Source organism: Coenobita brevimanus, chromosome 98 (assembly GCF_032717465.1).
Source record: "Coenobita brevimanus isolate Jiangsu-jjx chromosome 98, ASM3271746v2, whole genome shotgun sequence".
NCBI classification, from domain to species: Eukaryota; Metazoa; Arthropoda; class Malacostraca; order Decapoda; family Coenobitidae; genus Coenobita; species Coenobita brevimanus.
In genome coordinates this window covers 25,964,138-25,972,490 of record NC_137051.1, presented here as the reverse complement: position 1 = coordinate 25,972,490, position 8,353 = coordinate 25,964,138, and the positions used below count along the sequence as shown (strand labels likewise).

Here is an 8,353-nt window from a genome sequence, read left to right as displayed (position 1 = left end):
CATCAGTCAAAAGCTAAGGACAAAACACTGGATTTGCTGACACCAAACCTTCCCTGTTCCAGCCAAACTCCGTATTCAGCAACTGATTATAATGCTGTTGCCAAGCTTCTTTAATATCCTCACTGTTCACCACTACTTGTCCATCATCATTCTCTACATCCTGCTTACCTGTGATATACCAGTTTTCTCTCCACGTCTGCATTGCCACGTTAAATACCACATTCTTTCTTTCAGTGCTATTAATGCTATCCAGCAAAAGTCTCTGAGACTCAGATTTTGCCTTGTACACCTCCTCTTTGGCCCAGTGCTTAGCAGCCAAGTAGTCTTCTGTTACCACCCCTTTTCCATTCCTGAAAAGCCTTCTTTTCTCCTGAACTGCAGCTTCTACACCATCATCCCCGTGTCCATCGAGACATTCATTTTTTTTCATTCATTCATTGCCAGACGCCATGTATCCCAGACGGGATGGCCAATGGCTTAGAGTTAATTGTTTTACAGGGAGGGGCACTAATCCTCCACCAACCCCACTTGACACGTAGGGATGCCAACAGCATCTGGTGTTCCCAGGCGGTCACCCATCCAAGTACTAACCAGACCCAATGTTGCTTAACTTCGCTGATCGGACGGGAAGTGGTGTACTCAACGTGGTATGGCCGTTTGGTGCCGTCGAGACATGAATCAGTAATTTGAGTGATTGTGCTTGAGATGATGATGATGACGATGGATGATCTGTCTGTCTATCTATAATAATAATAACAACCTGGGCCTTGATTTATTAAACTTTTGTAGCAAAGGTGCAGACAGAATATGCATGCAGAAAATACTCAAAGAATCCCTTGAAAGGCTCTGTTAAAAAAAAAGAAGAAAAAAAAAAAAAAGGTGGTGGCATGCCTCCTTTAAAATTACCTATCCTTGAAACACCCCTTAAATTTTGACTAACCACCTAATTCCTGCATAAATTTGTTACTGAAATTCAATTTTTGCCCAGATTTTGGCAACAGAAAATATTTAGCCTATGTGATGAACGATGGCTGATAAATTGAGACAAGCGAAGAGAAGTGTAGCTTGGTCAGAGACAGACATTGGGATTAATGGGGCAGTCGCAGCTGCCATTACTAACCCATGCTTTGTTTGGCTATATTTATGCCCAGTTTAGGTTACTAACAGCCAAGCTACTACAGTATGCTTACAGTTGATAAAATATTCGCGTAATGTTATAATTAAGATAAAAATCATGGCTTCATGTCACTTTCACTTAGTATAAGGGTCGTTCCTTGTCTCATATGTAAACAAGCCTGCTGCCCTCTGCGCTGCCAAGTGTTTGCTGATTGACTGTTTCTCTTGGGTTGCTCCCCATGCCAATACAGCAAATTCCCAATTATCAGGACGTAATAGAGCCAAAGGCCTGACGTATACTGTCAAAATGCTGGGTTATGCAAAAATCCCCCCTAGTGGCCTCTAACCCCCAACCTTACAATACTTATCCACTGTCTAACCTCTACAAAACACTTTAAAATGTCAAAAAGCAGCCAATGGACATTCCTAAAAATAAAATACTGTAATGTATTGATAAGTGGACTGAAATTTTATGTACAGAAGCAGTTTCATGTTGATGATGGGGATAATATCAAAGTCCCTCCAGCCGGGAGGTTCCTTTTCTTTCACCTGGCAGCACATGTACTGTATAATGCCCATTGTATATCTATCTATAGCCCGATGCCTTAATCCCGCAAAGGGTGGCCGCAGACAAAACGCCTCCAAGTCGCTCTGTCACCCACCATTTGACTACCCTCCCCCCAACTCACCCCCCTCTCCCTCTTATACCTCTCAACTCCATCCCTCCACCCATTGTAAACATTACAAATCGTCGAAAATCAGCTAAAAGACGTTCCTAGTATTGAAAAACTGTATGTACCATGAAGTACGCTGTAATCTTATGTACAGAAACACATTTCATGTTGATGGTGGTGATGATGATGATGGTGGTGGTGATGTGGACATTATTGGAGAATACTGTACAGTAACACCCAAAATAAACAATCAAAACATCAAAAAATAGAAAAAAACAAAATGAAGTGTACTTCACTACTATACTGTACTGTGTACACCAATTTGTATTTCAGTCTAAATTCTAGCACTCCGCCACACAGAAGAACTTTCATCTCATAGTAGCAAGGACAAACTTCACTTGGGAAGAAAATGTTGTCTAAATGATTTTATATATTGTGTTAACTATTCTTTTTGGCAAGATTATTTTGCTTAGTAAAATAAACACATTTTTATCAACAGTAATTGTTCATTAACATAATTTAATCAACTTTTCTTTCCAGTACACTTTCTTCGGTGCCTTAGCAGAATCTAATAGTCACTTGTACAGTGCAGCAATGTACACTTCAGAACACTGTAACTTGTACTTATGAGAGAGGAGAGGAGAGGAGAGGGGGGCTGCAGTGCAACGTGTCAGAAAGCCACAGCAGCACTAGTAGGCCAAGTAAACCCATTGCAACATTGCCATTTAGTGATAAAAATGTTTTGGAAGAGACATAGAGTGCAGTGTAGGTTCGTTTGAATATCGGCACCATAGCGGCAGAGGAAACATTGGAGCCTAAGAGGACATCCACATACCTGCTACCAACCAATGAAAACTCTGCATTAGAATTCTCCCTTCCCTGCCCTAACCATTCAGAACTCTTCTACTCCCAGCCACTGCATCTCCCCTCCTGACCCAAAATCAAACACCCCTTGAGCTGCTAGGCCCACCAACCGTCAATCCTCCATCCCTCGCTCCCTCAACGCTCCACCCCTTTTCATATTACAGTGCATGCACAGTATTACCCCATTCTTTTTATATACTTTATTTCTTTACTTCTTTTTTTGTGATTGTGGCTGGATGTTTGATGACAGCAACTGCCTCATGCAGGATAATAACATACCATACTTTTAGCCAGAAGAAAGGGTCCTTCATGTCGGGTAGTATAAAAGATTGTATGCTTTCTGCTGGATACCATTTTAATTTAGCCATTAGCTCCGCTGAATAATGTTATATGCCGGGTAATGCCGAGATGGATAATTGAGAGTTTACTGTACTGTGATTGGCTGTGTAGGTTTGTGACAACATTGATGTTAATCTCACTTTATGACAATCCATAGCCCACGAAGGCCTAAGAACGGTCAGAAAATACCTGTACCATTTGAGAATTTCCATAGCTGTTTGTAACATTGACCATAAGAATGTATCTAGGTGTTAGTAAATCCGAGACTAGATCTTTTTCTCAAAAACGCCAGTTTATTTTTTAAATATCCGTAGACTGTAAAGCCTTTAAAACTGCACCTGTCAGTTTCAATGTCCACAGGTTGTATAACTTATGGCCTTAAAGTTTTATTTGATGCACTGTACCTAATTAGAGATGTGTTCACTTGGAGGACCTTGTTTGTGTCATTTTTTTTTTTTTCCCTAAGGTCTTTTATTGAAAAAACATGTCTTAACTGAAAACTACCAGGTCCAATCTTATAATGGTTTTAGTTTAAATTGACATGTTTAGTTTTCATGTAACTTATCCACAAATGTTAGGTGCAAGGTCATACCTACCCAAATGTAGAGACCCCTTAACTTGGTCCAACCAAAACTAATATAACCGGCCAAGACTAATGTATTTAACTTCACAAATTTAATCTAAACCTTATGTAAGAACTGCTATAACAACCCAACCTTCAACCTAACCAGACCTTAGTAGTCCTCATGAATATGAATGTCCAAGCCCTAATTAAACCTAGCCATTACTAAACAAGCAGATTAAATCTCCAGTAACCATACCTAACTTAAAACAATAAACTTAATGAACTTAGAATAATGACCCTAATTCAGTGTATAAATCAAAATAAATATTGTACTCATGTAAGTTGACAGAATTACCCTTCCCCCCCATCATATGTTAAACAGTTATTCATTTCAAAAACTTAATGTTATAATGAGTGGCAGATTTCATCCTGACAAGAAATGAAGTGAAAATCAAGTGTGTTTTAGCAGAAGTCAAGTCACCAAGGTAGTATGCAGATCCCAACCTGTTTCTGATGTAATCTGTTCACTGAATGCAAAAGACAGGTAAATGTACATTTTGCTAGAAGCAGCTGGTGCTGGAGAGGTACACCTTCACATTGGTGGCACCACTGTAACTGGGTGGTACTGCTACCTGGTTATACAAACATCCCTCATCTCCTTCCTGTCCACCAAGAGGAGGATGTTGGACTGCAGAGAAGGGCAATGTAGCCTAGGGCTACAAAAACAAGAACTGTAAGCAGCAGCAGCAGTACACTGTCTGCTTATCTCTTCTTCCTAATCTTTTTCCATAATTTTTTTTTTTTTTTTTTTTTTTAGTAAAATGATTGGAAAGGAGTTATTGCCACTGCATACTCTTGAATTTTAGTTACAGCTACAGCAACTGCATCCTTGAATTTATGTTCATTCATTCATTTGCATGTTTTTTTGAAGGAGCATTTTGAATTATAGCCAAATTTGAATGCCTCACAGAATGGCCTCTGAGCCTCTCAAAGTTAATTTACCTTGAGAGAAAAGGGAGTTACCTTGCTTTGCTCTACAGTTATTGCCTAACAGATATACCTTTTATTGCTTCATATGAAGATAATTTCAGCTTCAGTATCCAAAATCCAGGGAAATATACATCCATATGTACTTTTACCCAGACTCATTGACCTTTCTCAGGGATATGTCGAGAGGAGAAATGGAAACCCAACTTAAATGTGCTTCCGCTTAGGTTATATGGGATGTCACGTGACATAAGGAACTTCAGGGATCTAAGTGCCAGAATTGGCCCCAAAGTACAGCAGTCTTATGTCACCCCTCCATTTTCATGTGGTTTGGGATAAAATGCCTTTACTGAACTGAAAGTATGGTTGAAAACCAATAACGATTTTTTTTTTTTCTGCCACCAGCTTGGCTGTGACAACTGGCCTGAAACATCCATTTTTCTCCATATTGGTTGCAGGGACACATTTGCATGCCTCTGCACACAACCTGATACATAATTTTTTTATCCATGTTGGTTGCAAGGATACAATTGCATGCCTGTGCACATAGACTTGCTCAGGAGCCCTTAAGTCTCCTGGCACAGCCAACCACCATAGCCAAGCTTTGTGATAGAGGTAAAAATTAGTAAGGTAGAGTTGCCTTGGCCCATATGAGGATATGTAACATAGATATCCACAAAAAGTACTGTACGGTTGTATATGCAGTCATGCAAATGATGTGGGTAGTCCTGGCACTGCTGTGGAGACACCAGTCAACATACCGTACAGTATGAATCTATTTCCTGCGAGTTTTGGTTGAGGATAGGGTAGGTTTTTGTTTCTTCTCCTCCTGATGTAATTTTTTGTCATTAGATGTGTTTTCCTCATAGCTTGTAAACTATTCTAGATCATGGTGATATGGATTAGGATGATAAATATTTGTGAAAGTATAAAAGTTAAAGCATTGGTTGTACCAACATAATTTAACTCTTATTGTACAGTACAAATGAGTCATGGTCTGTACATGACAGTTTAAGAGTGGGCATTGCATTTTGCCCATGGACAATACATTACATTCACATTTTTGCTGTGTTTTTCTGTGTTTAGTTGTAAGAAAAGCCATTATTACTTATTTATAAAAATATGATACATATTTCAATATTGCTAATGTAGTGCACCAAAACACCCAAATAAAATATACAGAGGAAAGTAAGAAAAAGTTAAAAGCATGTGCTTTGACAGATAATGAATCTGTGGTCGGTATACTGAAGGAGAGAAAAAAAAGAAAAAAAAACCCATCCAGTGAGAAGGAAAGCTGTTGTGAATAAAGACTCTAATCTCAGGTTCTGCAGTGTTAGGTGGGAACAGGGTTGCCAAGGTCGCGGTTTTCCCGCCAAATTGGGCTCGTTTTGAAGCTCTTCCGCGGGCAGATTTTACCGGTCGCGGGTTGCGGTTTTTTGGGCTGGTTTGAAAACTGTCGCGGTTGTTTGGGCTAGTATGGAGTTAAACCACATCACGACAATATACTGAGAGAGAGAGAGAGAGAGACTTTAAACATATGGCGGAGAGAGACCCCCTAATACTCCCACAGGGACCAGTGGATGCAGCCAGTGCGGAGACTCCGGAGAGAGTTTTGTTTTATCCTAATTATCGTTGCCAGCAAGCACTGCCGCAGTAGAGAGGATTTTCTCTCAGTATAATTTAGTGAAAAGTAAATGAAGAAACAGACAGCAACATGAAACAGTTGAAAACACTCTTCATGTTAGAGCAATATGCAGACATAAAATCTGTTGTAATGATTTCACAAACAAAATTATGTTAGCAAATTTCACATATGACGTACACAGCAACGAAACACAGTGATGATGATCATATAGATTTTTGAATAATATAAGTGTGATGGAAAGTTGACTCAGAGGGAGAGAAAATACCTTCACTTGCATGTTGTGTTACCTAGTGTAATGATAAGTATATTTCAACAGAATCATTGTTGTTTTATGGGCAATAGTGTTTTTATGGGAAATAGGGAAAGTTTAAGTGAATCAAGTGATCATTTCAGGCATTAATAGGGACCTATATATGAATTATTAATATAAAACACTAATTTCGCATAAATAGAAGATTTTTAAAATAATTATTGGTGTTGGGCTACTTTTGGGCTGGTTTTCAGTTGGGTTTCCGCGGGCAGAGCAGGGTGCGACTTGGCAACCCTGGGTGGGAAGGACTCCTTTGTATTCCCATCTGCTACAGAGTAAGGATTAAATACAGGCAGTAAAGTGAAAGCATTTGTACTGACACCTACCAGAGGAGCCATCAGAGACTTGCCAACTTATTAAAATTTTCTGTCACCACATTCACAATTCAGTACAGTATAATTGAGGAGTGGTAGATGGTGGTGACCATCATCCACTCACTTGATGTAGTGCTGCCTACTTCTTCCTTAGCCTTTATCATTCTTTTTCTGTGTCTGCCCTCCTCTCCTCCTATTGCTCCCATTTTTCCTGTCACTTCTTATCGCTTTTCTTTCCTTTACAGGTGGTTTTACACCTGTAAAGGAAAGAAAAGCCAAATGGTTTCTGTAAGCCAAGAAACCATTTACAGCACTGGGTGGTAACCATATAACCAAACCATACATGCTCCCTACGTGTCAACAAGTGGGTTGGTGGAGGGTTAGTGCCTCTCCCCAAAAAACAAATAACTGAGAGTCAAATGACCACCCCTTGCGGGATTATGGCATCTGGCAATAGACAGATAGATAGATAATTGAGGAACATGGATTTCCATTCCAGTTTTTTCTTATAGTCTTGCAAGAAATTAGCATAACAAATGTAGGAAAATTTTTCGTTGATTTACTGAATGTGTCAGTGTGCTTGTTTATATGACTTTGGTGGTCCCTCTGGGTCTGTATGAACAATCACCTCCAAGTGATGGTCCATACAAAATGCATCCCTTTTTGTTTTTGCTTCGTTTGTTACAAATACTGCATTTAACTCAACTGGAGTTACAAGGAGGGGCAACCATCATAAGTTTCTTTGACAAGTGTTTTTTTCATTTCCTGCATTCATCAGATTTTATGCAAATATTTTTCCACTTATACAATCCAGGGCAACTCCAGCATACTTCATATTAAAAAGTTTTCAGTCATACTTCCAGTGCTGTAAGGGCCTTATATCCCAAACCATGTGGAAGGTTGGAAAGCAGTGTTAACCACTAGAAATACATCTTAACCTGGGTTGGTGCTTTCGTCCCTTAAGTCATGCAATCACACATATTATTGTGCAGTAAGAATTGTATCAGTTATTTAATAACCATAATTAGACAAAGTGTTATACAGGTATAAGCATCAGTATACTGTATATGATAATAATGTTGATATAAATATACTAGTAATCCTCCTCCTCATCATCATCATTGTTTAATTTTGGATGATATTATTTGACCTAAAAAGTATGATACGTGGTATAGTGTGCCCTTAAATATTCTGGAGGGGGGGGGAATAGTTTTGATTTTTTATGGTTTAAATCTGTACGTTAGTTTTCTTCCGGTAGCGAAAAAAGAAAAAAAGAAAAAAACATGAAAATATCTGTGCCTGCCTTCTTATTTACCTGATAACCCATTCATTGTACTCATTTTTAACTATAATCAGGGTAATATAAATATTGGGTGTAATATATATGAAGGTTAGACTAGATAAAACTTGTAGTTTTTTTATTATCTAATGAAGAAAGCAACACAGCCTGAACTTTGCCCCACCTTGCTGGTCTTGCTTTCTAAACTTACCTTGACTTACCCAGTATTTACCCTTTATTCATGATTCAGCATCCAAAGC

At 38.9% G+C, this 8,353-nt stretch overlaps 1 non-coding gene across 1 annotated transcript; it reads right to left on the bottom strand.

The window, feature by feature from the left end:
* Positions 1-542: 542 nt before the first annotated feature.
* LOC145414328 (5S ribosomal RNA) lies at positions 543-661 on the bottom strand. The gene has a single exon (XR_013899867.1). It is a non-coding gene; the product is annotated as a 5S ribosomal RNA (ribosomal RNA).
* Positions 662-8,353: the final 7,692 nt, after the last annotated feature.